General features: G+C 34.3%; 1 protein-coding gene across 1 annotated transcript in view; it reads left to right on the forward strand.

The window, feature by feature from the left end:
* Dmd (dystrophin) overlaps positions 1–14,192 on the forward strand; it is a 1,772,476-nt gene that overhangs the window by 921,383 nt on the left and 836,901 nt on the right. The gene's annotated exons all lie outside the window — the stretch shown is intronic.

Below are 14,192 nucleotides of genomic sequence, written 5' to 3' on the forward strand. Positions count from 1 at the left end.
GCTGATTTTAAAATACGGAATTAGTTTTTAATTTATGTGTCTTTGTGGGTCTGAATGTGTTTATGTTCATGCATGTGTGAGAATCTGTAGAACCCAGAAGGGGACACAGTCCTTTGAGCTGAAGTTACAATTGGCTGTGAACTACCTAATGTGAGGATCTGAAACTAAACTTTAATGTTCTGTAAGATCAGCATGCACTCTTACCTTTAAGCCTGTTCTCTACCCCATATACAAAATATCTTATATGCGAATTTTTATATCTTCTGATTTTTAACATGTGTATCAGAAGGAAGTTCAGTACATATTAGATGTTAGTATGTGTTGTCCAATTATAACATAAGTGATTTTAACTTTTTGTAACACTGAGTATCAAATCTAACTATTTCGCAGAGCTGTTATAGCATAAATGCAGTCACAGACATCATAGAAATCAATGTTCATGGCTGTGTTTCAGTAAAAATATATTTACAAAGCCAGACAGTGATTAAGGTTTGTTTTATGAGCTATTATATTAAAATCCTTGTATGTGAGAGCTTTCATTAAAGAAATCTAGTTGGTTTCCACGAAAACCTTCTATCTTACACATATGTTTTCTTTTCCACTGAAAATTTTCTAAGACCACTGTGAATAATGTTATTACTTTGAAATGCATAATTAAGATGATATAATTTAGCTATTATTAATAATTAAAAAGATAATATCTGCTCTGTCTTGAAATTAGAATATGATAAGAATGTAGATGATGCTTCCTATAACAGATTGACAGATATGATAGGAAACATTATGAGCTGTTATAAGAATGCACACAATAATTTTGGAACCGTCCATGGAGTAAGTAAGGTCTAATTTGTGATGGCAAGGTAACCAATGATTGCTTAAATTTATATGCATATGAAAGTATTTCTGGCACAGAAAATATTTCACTACAATTCCTGATATACACACCATGGATTCCAAAGTAGAATAAGTTCTTTTATAGCTTAAAAATATGAAGAAAAATATATGAAAAAGAAAAATAAGATTTAAGAAAATCCCAAAGAGCTTTTTTACCCTTATTAAAGAATTTGGTTCCATAGCATTAGAACTGGGAAGATACTGAAGATATAAATACATGGCTAGAGACATATTTTGGATAGATTTCTAATTCTGTAGTATCAATAATGGATGGGATAGGAGATAAGCTAGGGTTCAGAAATAAATAAGAGACCTGACAGTGAGGTGGGGGTGGAGAATAATGTGGCAGATGCAGAAAGAAATAGAACTTCTAAGGATCTAGACTTTTGACTCCCACTATTGCCTCCCTCCTGTTCCATTACATTGCAAATATTTTGTTGACTTGTTTTATGTCTTTTGGTTTTGGAAAGGTTTTACTTCCCTGCATCAGGATCTTTGTACTATTTTCTATGCTTAGAATATTTTTCTCAATCATTCACCTATATCATTTCTTTATCACCTAACCAAGTTCAAGTTGTTATTTAAAAGAAAAATATGATCAGTGCCTTGCTAAGCTATCATTAGAGAAACTTCCTTCTACACCAGATTGAGACAAATCTTAGACTCACAGTTAGACATTATGCAGTGTGTGAAACATTGGAATACTCAGTATTAAACAGGATGTCTCCATCAAATCCTTCTCCATTCAGAGATCAGAGAACTCCACAGAGGAGGAGGCAGAAATTGTAATAACCAGATGGGATAGAGGACACCAAGGAAATAAGGCCATCTAAAGCAACTGACCAAAACAAAGCTCATATGTACTCACAGAGGCAACAAGGGCAGGGCCAACACAGGTCTGAACTATGTCTTTGGTGTATATTTATAGTTTCCAGTTTAGTGGTTTTATAAGATTCCTGAGTGAATGAACGAGTATGTCTCTTTTTCTTTTGCTCTTTTTTTCTTTTTTGTTAAATTTGTCTAATTCTGATGTGCTTGCTATTGTTTTAATTTAACTTCCTATATTATACTTCATTTTATTGTTCTAAGAAAAAAATCATTTCAGGAGCTAAACATATTGAGAATATCTTGCGAATTCATCCTTTAAAATATTGTTTCTTGTAAACAAGGAGCTTTGCTCCAGATTGTGAATCAGGAGGTTCTCCGTGGAACTTTGTTTTTTGTCCATGTGTGTGACACTGAGAGTTTGAATGGCCTTCATTTCCTTATCTCTGAAATAAAACAGGATCACCAATGACTTGGGATGAGTGGATCAGGGTTGGGTTAAAAGCCTGACCTGGAGTCTGTGAATATTACTTTTACTCATACTTGACCAGTAAAAAGCTAATCATGTAACTGTACATAAATCATGATTAAAAGACACTGGGAAATGATAGCTGAACAAGTAGGAGAGTTGATAATTTCAATGAAGAGCAAGCTTCTCTATGCCTTGTGCATTTTACTGCAATACCATCAATTCAGTAAGGCCTTGTATGGTTAATAGTGAATTTTGACCACTCTATGACACCTTGTATTCATCATTCTTAACAAACTTTGCTAGTTTCAGATGCTTTTGTTCCTGAAGCACTTATCACTTTGTCGTTATCTATGTACATTCTTCCTTGTCTTATTTTATATGTGTGTATATATATATATATATATATATATACACTCTAGCAATATCATTCAAATTGCACATAACAAATATCAGTTTCTATATTGTGTCAGACACTAGTGAACTTTCAGAACTGTTTCCTGCATTATAATCATTGATACGGTTCATCACGATCGATTCTTAACTGATAGTACACATACTCAAATTGGCATTAAGATTTTTATTGAATTTCTCCAGGAAAAAAAGTCAAAGCAGTTTGTCATAAAATTGAAATAAAGCTGTTAAATGGCACATAAAAATCTAAACTTAATAGTTCCCTTGCATACTCTTACAGGTGTTATACTTTTTGCATAAAGCATTCACAATTGGGCAAAATTGAGTTAGATCAAAACTGTTCATTAATCATATTCTTCCTTTGTGATTTTATCCATTGTATTTTATCTAACATATTTTGAAAGCTGCTAATGAAGCATTAGGTAAATATTTGGGGTTTCTGAGAGAACAGAAAGTCTTATAAACACACTATGGTTGCCTGCCATTTGTCCAAATATTAAGCCAAAGAAGCTAAAGCCTTGTGGGAGTTAATTCATCCAGATACCCTCAATTAACTAAAAACATGGAACATTTTGCTTTAAGTTTAGCTTTCAAGCCATCTCCAGTCAAGTTTCATTCTTTTCCAATCCTTCCTAAAATATGGTAACCATTTAATAATGTGGAATAGATAAATACCCTGAAGATCCTCGTATATTATTCACTTACAAATACACAATTTGAGGACACATCTACAAGCCAGTTCAGTAGCATGTGTAACTTTGGTTCTGACAGTGACCATGAGGGAGGCTGACCTGGCCATGTTATTTCTTGTGTCACAATATTTTTTTTTTCAATTTGCCCAAAGATTCTCAAATGACAAGATATTGGATAGTCTTAATTTCAACTTATAATTGCTTAAATGACCTATAGAAGTTAACTGACAAAATAGCAAAAAGATAAACCTGGAATAAAAGGAAGTCTAGGGATAAACTGTGTGCTATGACATCACAATAGTTAGACAAGAGTGGTAAAGCTTTAGAATAAATACTTTAAAACATCATGATAAGTAGTCACTTAATATAATTTGTGGTCACATGCCATAAAAATAAACTCTTCTTCTAAAAATGCTGATGTAATTTTACATATTAGAGTAACATTCCTACCTAGCAGATAATTATATATGGATTCAGCAGTATGAAAAGGATCACATGAGGATGACAATGACATCTGTTGGAACACTGAGTTTTGTGGAAAAGAAGTATGTCTATTAGGATGAAAATTCCATTATGAAACACTCATGTTAAGATTTTGGACACAGTTATTTTATATATTAACTAGAAAAGAATAAATGTAATATTCTAGGTGATAGACTAAATTATACAATTTTAAGTAATACAAATATTGTTGGTGATTAAGTACTGTGTGTGGTCATGTATGTTATGATTCTACTTTCTAACGTTTCCATCTCTAAATTGGCTAAAAATATGTGGAGAACACGTTCTCATATAGAAAACGAGATGTAGCATCAAATGTCTACATTGAAAGCATACATATCTAATGTTCATTTTCTGCATTGAGAGTATTGGATAAGCAAGGTGAAGGATATATTTATTAATAAAAAGATTCCAATATGACTATATCTAGTACTTGTCCTACAGTCCTGCATAAATGCACATACATACACTGTCACACTAGAAATAACATCATGAAGATTAGCCATTGTCTTCCTCTTAGCATAATAATAGCCCCACAGTACCATCTCTTAATAGTTAATAGTCAATATATTGTATTTTCCTTTTAACTTACATTAAATTACATTGATATCTGTTCCTTCATAAGTATTCAAATCTCCCCTCTCATGATGCATACTTTCTCCATTTTTAACAATTTTAAAATATGAATGGTAAGAAAACACATTTCAAATGTAAGCCATTCTATTGGATTGAAAAAACAGCTAAAGGTATTAAATTCCTCTAAAAGTAAAATATTTCAAATTTAATTGCAGATGGGAAATGTTAAATATCCCATTCATTATTATTATGACCACATGCCTGAATAAATCCTACCATAAGCATTAAGCAAGGAAGTAAACAAATAAAGAACACTTCATCTGATGAATGCCAATATAAAACATGATTAAATAGTTCTGTCAAGAGACAAGTCTGCAAATGAAAACTGTATCCCTTTGCTTTTCTACAATCATCTGAATACATAAACCCAAATCTCAGCTTTTCAAACTTTATGTTGATACTTTTTGAATCTCCAGAAAACACATGCATTTGGAGCAGCAGATTATAACAAGGTTCGGGTATAATTTTTGTACATTTCTATATACCTTTTTGAGTTACAAAAGTCAAGATAATAAATGACTATCAAGTTATTTCATATTTAAAAAGATTTCATCTGTTTTAAGAATTAAATCATGAGAGAAAGTTTTCTTTGAGATGTAATGAGATGGCAACAAAGCTCTGAACCCTAGCTTTTTCTTCTTAATAGATGACTTCTTCTATCCAGAGGTTCTTCAAGTGTCTTATAAATTAGTGTGCAGTTAAAGTCTATAAAATCATATGCAAGTTGCTGCCTTTCAAACTAATGCTGAAGGTTAATTATAAGCTACACTCAATTATTTTTACTGTATGAATGGACCCTGAATATTTTCAATGGCCAAACTATAGTCAGAAAATACAGCAGAATTACATTTGAAAGATGGTAATTTTCACAAATTAATTTATTGATTTAATACAACCACACTCATCTTCACTTAGATTTATTTTATGATTTAAGCAAATAGGATATGACTTAAGTTTAAAGAGCCAAGGAGTCAAAGGAGGCAACTCACAAGAAGTTAAAAGTATTAGATGTATTCAATGATATTTTATATAAAAAACACACTAATTTCTTATTCAACAACAGAAACATAATAGAAAAAAGATTATAAAAGCATTAATAAGTAAATAAAGAACTGATATTGTAGAGGATATAATGTCAATGTCTAGAAACACTTCATTGTAAGAAAATTCAATGAATTTAAGACAGATTAACACTTTATTTTTGTTGAAATAATGGTATTTTGAATAAAAGTCAGCATGTATATAATTACAGGATACAAACAATTAAAAACAATACTAACAGTGAAGAAAAGAATAGATAAATAATTTCTCATTTGTTTTTAGAAACAAATGAAACCAGAAAAAAACACCTAAAAGATGAAAGAGAATCAAAAATGTGTTCTCTATAAATGTATTTATGAACAGTGTGAAAACTTATATAAACAAATGAGCAAAAATAAAAATATTGCACAGTACAAATTTGACATTAAAAACCTACAGAAATTTTATATTAATAACATTTAAGCATTTTTATTAATAATAACCATAGAATATGACAATTTTTCTACTAAGTATATATAAATAGAAATATTGAAAACATGGGAAAGTATGAGGAGCCTAGCACTTTCTAACTCATGATGATAGTTCATGAGTGTCTTTAATGGCAGTATTACCAGTTTTAACAATGAATATTCAAATTCATTATTTTAAATATATCTTAGTCTCGTGAGTTTTAGTCATTAGGGAAATGCAAATCAAAACAACCCTGAGATTTCATCTTACACCAGTCAGAATGGCTAAGATTAAAAATTCAGGAGACAGCAGGTGTTGGAGAGGGTGTGGAGAAAGAGGAACACTCCTCCACTGCTGGTGGGGTTGCAAATTGGTACAACCACTCTGGATATCAGTCTGGCGGTTCCTCCGAAAACTGGGCACCTCACTTCCAGAAGATCCTGCTATACCACTCCTGGGCATATACCCAGAGGATTCCCCACCATGTAATAAGGATATATGCTCCACTATGTTCATAGCAGCCCTATCTATAATTGCCAGATGCTGGATAGAACCCAGGTATCCCTCAACAGAAGAGTGGATGCAAAAAATGTGGTATATCTACACAATGGAGTACTATTCAGCCATTAGAAACAATGAATTCATGAAATTCTTAGGCAAATGGATGGAGCTAGAGAACATCATACTAAGTGAGGTAACCCAGACTCAAAAGGTGAATCATGGTATGCACTCACTAATAAGTGGATATTAACCTAGAAAACTGGAATACCCAAAACATAACCCACACATCAAATGAGGTACAAGAAGAAAGGAGGAGTGGCCCCTGGTTCTGGAAAGACTCAGTGAAGCAGTATTCAGCAAAACCAGAACGGGGAAGTAGGAAGGGGTGGGTGGGAGGACAGGGGAAGAGAAAGAGGCTTATGGGACTTTCGGGGAGTGGGGGGCTAGAAAAGGGGAAATCATTTGAAATGTAAATAAAAAATTATATCGAATAAAAAAAATAAAAATGAGACGCAAATAAAAATAAAATAAAATAAAATATAGGCCAAAATGAATAAACAAATGTAAGGTTTGCAATAAATAATTATAACTAAACTTAATATGTAGTAACAAAGGAAGGGTAAAATATGTCATATACATTTATACTTTATTACTCTGATTCTTAAGAAATATTTTTTCAGAATAACCAATAATACAAGGCAATTAATTATAATTGTGTTGTGTTGGTGCTTCTGGAGGTTGAACACAAGGCCATATGCAAGTTAGGCAAATGCTCTATGGTTCTCCTAAATCAGGACTACTCACAGTAGAATATTAAAAGAAGAAAATAGGTAAATAATGTATAGAGATTAATTTGGAAATAACTATATAATTCATAATTATAATGATGATTACATACATTTCTTTTCTTTTTTCGTTCTTTTTTTTTTTTTTTTTTTTTTTTTGGTTTTTTGAAACAGGGTTTCTCTGTATAGCCCTGGCTGTCCTGGAACTTACTCTGTAGATCAGGCTTGCCTTGAACTCAGAAATCCACTTGCCTCTGCCTCCCAAGTCCTGGGATTAAAGGCATGTGCCACCACTGCCCAGATCAGTACATATATTTTCTTAGCTGAATTTATTTAAGAGTGAAAACTTGCAATTACATAATTTGAGAGTTAATAGAAGTTTTTGAAGTTTTATTTTTGGTTTGGGGCTAATCCTTACCAGATTCTGAAAGTAAATAATATTGTCCCTTGTTCTAAAACAAAGTTCCAGCAGCTGGTTTATGGAAGCAATGGTACCTTTAATCCTACTAGAAATTTACATGATCCCCATCGCCTTGAAACAAAAACTGATGCTAGACACCTAGAATCGAATCTGGAGAATGTTTCAGTAATAAGTCAGTCTTTTAAAATCTCTTTTACTCATATATGTGTGTAATGTGTATACAATATAGGCATATGACAAAAATATGTCAGAGAAAAGGAGTTGTCTTGGTTTTTTTATTTTTTTATTCGATATATTTTTTTATTTACTTTTCAGATGATTTCCCCTTTCCTGGTTCCCCACTCCCCTAAAGTCCCATAAGTCCTCTTGCCTCCCCCTGTTCCCCTATCCACCCCTTCCCACTTCCCTGTTCTGGTATTCCCCTATACTGCTGCACTTAGTCTTTCCAGAGCCAGGGGCCACTACTCCTCCGTTCTTCTTGTACCTCATTTGATGTGTGGATTATGTTTTGGGTATTCCAAGTTTCTAGGTTAAAATCCACTTATTAGTGAGTGCATACCATGATTGATCTTTTGAGACTGGGTTACTTCACTTAGTATGATGTTCTCTAGCTCCATCCATTTGCCTAAGAATTTCATGAATTCATTGTTTCTAATGGCTGAATAGTACTCCATTGTGTATATATACCACATTTTTTGCATCCATTCTTCTGTTGAGGGATACCTGGGTTCTTTCCAGCTTCTGGCAATTATAAATAGGGCTGCTAAAAACATAGTGGAGCATGTATCCGTATTACATGCTGGAGAATCCTCTGGGTATATGCCCAGGAGTGGTATATCAGGGTGCTCTGGAAGTGAGGTGCCCAGTTTTCTGAGGAACCACCAGACTGACTTTCAGAGTGGTTGCACCAGCTTGCAATACCACCAGCAGTGGAGGAGTGTTCCTCTTTCTCTGCATTCTTGCCAACACCTGCAGTCTCCTGAGTTTTTAAACTTCGCCATTCTGACTGGTGTGAGGTGAAATTTCAGGGTTGTTTTGATTTGCATTTCCCTAATGACTAATGATGTTGAACATTTCTTAAGGTGCTTCTCAGCCCTCCGAAGTACTTCAGGTGAAAATTCTTTGTTTAGCTCTGTACCCCATTTTTAATAGGTTTATTTGGTTTTCTGGGGTCTAACTTCTTGATTTCTTTGTATATATTGGATATTAGCCCTCTGTCAGATGTAGGGTTGGTGAAGATCTTTTCCCAATTTGTTGGTTGACATTTTGTCCTTTTGATAGTGTCCTTTGCCTTACAGAAACCTTGTAATTTTATGAGGTCCCATTTGTCAATTCTTGATCTTAGAGCATAAGCTATTGGTTTTCTTTTTCTTTTTTTTTTTGTTTTTGTTTGTTTGTTTAGCTCAATTTTCTTTTTTTTTATTCGATATAATTTTTTATTTACATTTCAAATGATTTCCCCTTTTCTAGCCCCCCACTCCCCAAAAGTCCCGTAAGCCCCCTTCTCTCCCCCTGTCCTCTCACCCACCCCTTCCCACTTCCCCGTTCTGGTTTTGCCGAATACTGCTTCACTGAGTCTTTCCAGAACCAGGGGCCACTCCTCCTTTCTTCTTGTACCTCATTTGATGTGTGGGTTATGTTTTGGGTATTCCAGTTTTCTAGGTTAATATCCACTTATTAGTGAGTGCATACCATGATTCACCTTTTGAGTCTGGGTTACCTCACATAGTATGATGTTCTCTAGCTCCATCCATTCGCCTAAGAATTTCATGAATTCATTGTTTCTAATGGCTGAATAGTACTCCATTGTGTAGATATACCACATTTTTTGCATCCACTCTTCTGTTGAGGGATACCTGGGTTCTTTCCAGCATCTGGCAATTATAAATAGGGCTGCTATGAACATAGTAGAGCATGTATCCTTATTACATGGTGGGGAATCCTCTGGGTATATGCCCAGGAGTGGTATAACAGGATCTTCTGGAAGTGAGGTGCCCAGTTTTCGGAGGAACCGCCAGACTGATTTCCAGAGTGGTTGTACCAATTTGCAACCCCCACCAGCAGTAGAGGAGTGTTCCTCTTTCTCCACATCCTCACCAACACCTGCTGTCTCCTGAATTCTTAATCTTAGCCATCCTGACTGGTGTAAGGTGAAATCTCAGAGTTGTTTTGATTTGCATTTCCCTAATGACTAATGAAGTTGAGCATTTTTTTAAGATGCTTCTCTGCCATCCGAAGTTCCTCAGGTGAGAATTCTTTGTTTAACTCTGTACCCCATTTTTTAATAGGGTTGTTTGTTTTTCTGGAGTCTAACTTCTTGAGTTCTTTATATATATTGGATATTAGCCCTCTATCTGATGTAGGATTGGTGAAGATCTTTTCCCAATTTGTTGGTTGCCGATTTGTCCTCTTGATGGTGTCCTTTGCCTTACAGAAACTTTGTAATTTTATGAGGTCCCATTTGTCAATTCTTGCTCTTAGAGCATACGCTATTGGTGTTCTGTTCATAAACTTTCTCCCTGTACCGATGTCCTCAAGGGTCTTCCCCAGTTTCTTTTCTATTAGCTTCAGAGTGTCTGGCTTTATGTGGAGGTCCTTGATCCATTTGGATTTGAGCTTAGTACAAGGAGACAAGGGAAGAAGACCTCAAAAAACTGGAAAACCTCCCATGCTCATGGATCAGTAGAATCAATATAGTTAAAATGGCCATTTTGCCAAAAGCAATCTACAGATTCAATGCAATACCCATCAAAATCCCAACTCAGTTCTTCACAGAGTTAGAAAGAGCAATTATCAAATTCATCTGGAATAACAAAAAACCCAGGATAGCTAAAACTATTCTCAGCAACAAAAGAATGTCTGGGGGAATCAGTATCCCTGACCTCAAGCAATACTACAGAGCAATAGTGTTAAAAACTGCATGGTATTGGTACAGTGACAGGCAGGAGGATCAATGGAACAGGATTGAAGATCCAGAAATGAACCCACACACCTATGGCCACTTGATCCTCGACAAAGGCTGAAAACATCCAATGGAAAAAAGATAGTCTTTTCAACAAATGGTGCTGGTTCAACTGGAGGTCAGCGTGCAGAAGAATGCGAATTGATCCATCCAAGCTATTGGTTTTCTGTTCAGGAACTTTTCCCCTGTGCCCATGTCCTCAAAGATCTTCCCCAGTTTCTTTTCTATTAGTTTTAGTGTGTCTGGTTTTATGTGGAAGTTCTTGATCCACTTGGAGTTGAGATTAGTACAAGGAGATAAGAAGATCATACTTATCCCATGCCTCCTATCAGATCACTATGGAGTAAGAGTGATCTTCAATAGCAACAAAAAGAACAGAAAGCCCACATACACATGAAGGCTGAACAATACTTTACACAATGACACCTTGGCCAAAGAGGAAATAAAGAAATCAAAGACTTTTTAGAATTTAATGAAAATGAAGGCACAATAAACCCAAATCTATGGGACACAATGAAAGCAGTGCTAAGAGGAAAACTCATAGCCCTGAGTGCCTCCAAAAAAAAAAAAAACTGGAGAAAGCATACACTAGCAGCTTAACGGCACATGTTGTTTTGGTTTTTAAAACCCTTTATATGGTATTATATTAAGTGACACCTTTCTCTGACTCAACCACCAGCCTTTTGTTCATATCCAGAATGATGTTGTTGCCTATCTTCTAGTTCAAGACTTTAAATGAAACACCAAAGCACAGAATTGGAATAAATTACACCACATTTTACAATCAATATTTTAACATATGGGAAAGGTTCTTTTAGGACAGGGTGGCAAAGAAAACTGAAAATAATGATAGATTCATTCATTTCCTCACCATATATTTACTATGCATATGTTCTATCCTAGATATTGTCAGAAAGCAAATAGAGTAGCTATTAACCACACATAAGGCCTTCACTAAGGGAGTGCAATTTCATATGTGAGACACATAGTACATCAAAGAAAAACAAAAGGATGAAATATTTCAATATTAAGGACTAAAGGAAAGCCAAAAACAGGGACAATAAATCGAAACATTGAAGGAGTACAGTTTTAAGTAAGATTATTATGCAAACCTACCTACCTAAGGTGACAAGCACCCCTGTTTTAAAATTTAAGAAACGAAATTCCAAGACAGAAGCACAAGTCCAACTAGTATATTTGAAGAATACAGAAAAGTGAACAAAAGGTTATCAAGAAGGGTGAAAATAATATATATATTCAGAACTGCATTAAACCAAATCATAGGTGAAATTTGCTCTAAGGGTCACTGATTTGCTGTCCCTTTGTCTAGACTTTGCAAAGTAAAAGAGAATGTAAAAAACTCAGATGAAAATTCTATTTCTTCCTGTCTAAAGTTTCTTTCCTGTAAACTGGGGCACCATTACAAAATAATCTTCCAGAATTCAAAATTTCACTTCTAATTCAACAAATGTCTTGCACAAAAATCAAGTGCAGAATTCTATAAGAATTAGATATCTATATAAAACTTACACTTAAAAAGATGATTATTTTTCTTTTAAAAATGATAAGTGAAAAATGAAATTGATGAAAATATATTTGAGAGTAAGAAGAGGAGTGATCAGCATTATTTAGAAATAAATATTATTTAATGAATAAAACTGGACAATCGACATATATAGTTCAAAATTCCTAGTAAACAAAACTGTGAATAAAAGAGACCACTTAAAAACATTAATATGCCTTCTCACTGGATAGAAGAGCCTCAACAAGAAGAATATAATTTAATGATTTCTAGCAATACATTTTCTTGAAGACATTAAATTGTCAACAATCCATTATTAACTTGATTAAAATATCAATTCTTTTATTGGATATTTTCTTTATTTACATTTCAAATGTTATCCTCTTTCCTTGTTTCCCCTCCAAACCCTCCTATCACATCCCCCATCCCTCTGCTCACCAACTCACCCACTTCTACTTCCCTGTCCTAGCATTTCCCTCCTCTGGGGTATCCAGCCTTCACAGGACCAAGGGCCTCACCTACCACTTATGTCTGACAAGGCCAACCTCTTCTACATATATGGCTGGAGCCATGGGTCCCTCCATGTGTACTCTTTGGTGGATGGTTGTACTGTCTGGTTTTGTGTGTCAACTTGACACAGGCTGGAGTTATCCCAGAGAAAGGAGCTTCATTTGGGGAAATGCCTCCATGAGATCCAGCTGTGGGGCATTTTCTCAATTATTGGTCAAGTGGGGAGGCTTGTGGGTGGTGGCATTCCTGGGCTGGTAGTCTTGAGTTCTATAAGAAAGCAAAAGTATAGAAACAACCCTAATTAACATTATACTCTTCTGGAATATTATAGAATACTATAAATCTAAGAGAATGAATAAACAACAGCAAAACATGTAGAATTATAAACATAAATTTTAGTCAAAAAGCCAGACATAAGGTTGACGTATGATGTTACTATTTTTGCATCATGCTTACATTATAGAATAATCAAAGTGACAGGTTAATAGACACATGATAATGAGAAGCAAGCAAAATATTTCTTATAATAATTTTTCTATTTGATGAACCTAAAACATGTATTTTCATTGAGGTAAGTATAATTACATATGTATTTTCCCATATGTATATTATACTTCACTTAAAGTCTTCTACTAAATCTCCCAAAAGATGTCAAAAACAAATATAAGTCATTTTAAATATGAACATTTCTGTCTACCCATATGTCTTCAATCTAATATGTGAAAGTGAATTTATGCCTAATTAAAATATATATAACATATGCATTCATATGATTAAAAACAGTGAGGTTATTATACCTTGTCTGTCATTTTTGTTATGTTTGTTTCTTTTCAATGAAAAGGACTGTGTTATAGTTTGGAACCATGAATGGTGTTTATACCCTCGCTTTTACATTTGTCATTTAATTTACCATTTAATAGTCTCTAATTTGTCCTTCTTTAAAGCACACAGCTTCACATTTGTATTTCTATTACTACAGTAGATTTCCAGAAGGGAACAATTTGCCTACCTCCAGCAGGAGGAAATATTAGGCCTCTAGCTATTTTTGCTTGTCACAGCTGGGAATCTTATGCACAGAGGTAAAAAATGCTGCTAAATATCTTACAATATATTAGCACAGCCCCTCACAACCAAGAGTTTTCAAAGGCTAAGTGCCACTGTTGCCTAGGTAGTGAAGTCTTTCTGAATGTAATAATAGGCTTTTGCAATTCTTAAAATAATTTTTTGACCTATTTTGTAGTTTTTGAAGTTTTAAAACGACTGTTCAAAGTGGATAAAACAAAGATAAATCATATATTGTGGCTATCTCTTAAAGTGGCTTGCTTTTAAAAAATTGCTGTAGCTTTGTTGGTTTGGTCAGTTGGCTGGTTTGATTTGCTGTTTTATTATTATTAATAATCATTCCATTCCTTTATATCTCAAATGATATTACTCCTCCATAAGCCTCTCTCCCACATCTGTCCTCACCCTCCTTCCCTTTCTTTGCATCTATGCGGTTACTCCCCCATCTACCCACTATCTCCTGCCCCACCGCTCCAGAATCCCCCTAAATCCCTGAGAGGTATGTCA

The sequence above is a fragment of the Apodemus sylvaticus genome, chromosome X (genome assembly GCF_947179515.1).
Source record: "Apodemus sylvaticus chromosome X, mApoSyl1.1, whole genome shotgun sequence".
NCBI lineage: Eukaryota > Metazoa > Chordata > Mammalia > Rodentia > Muridae > Apodemus > Apodemus sylvaticus.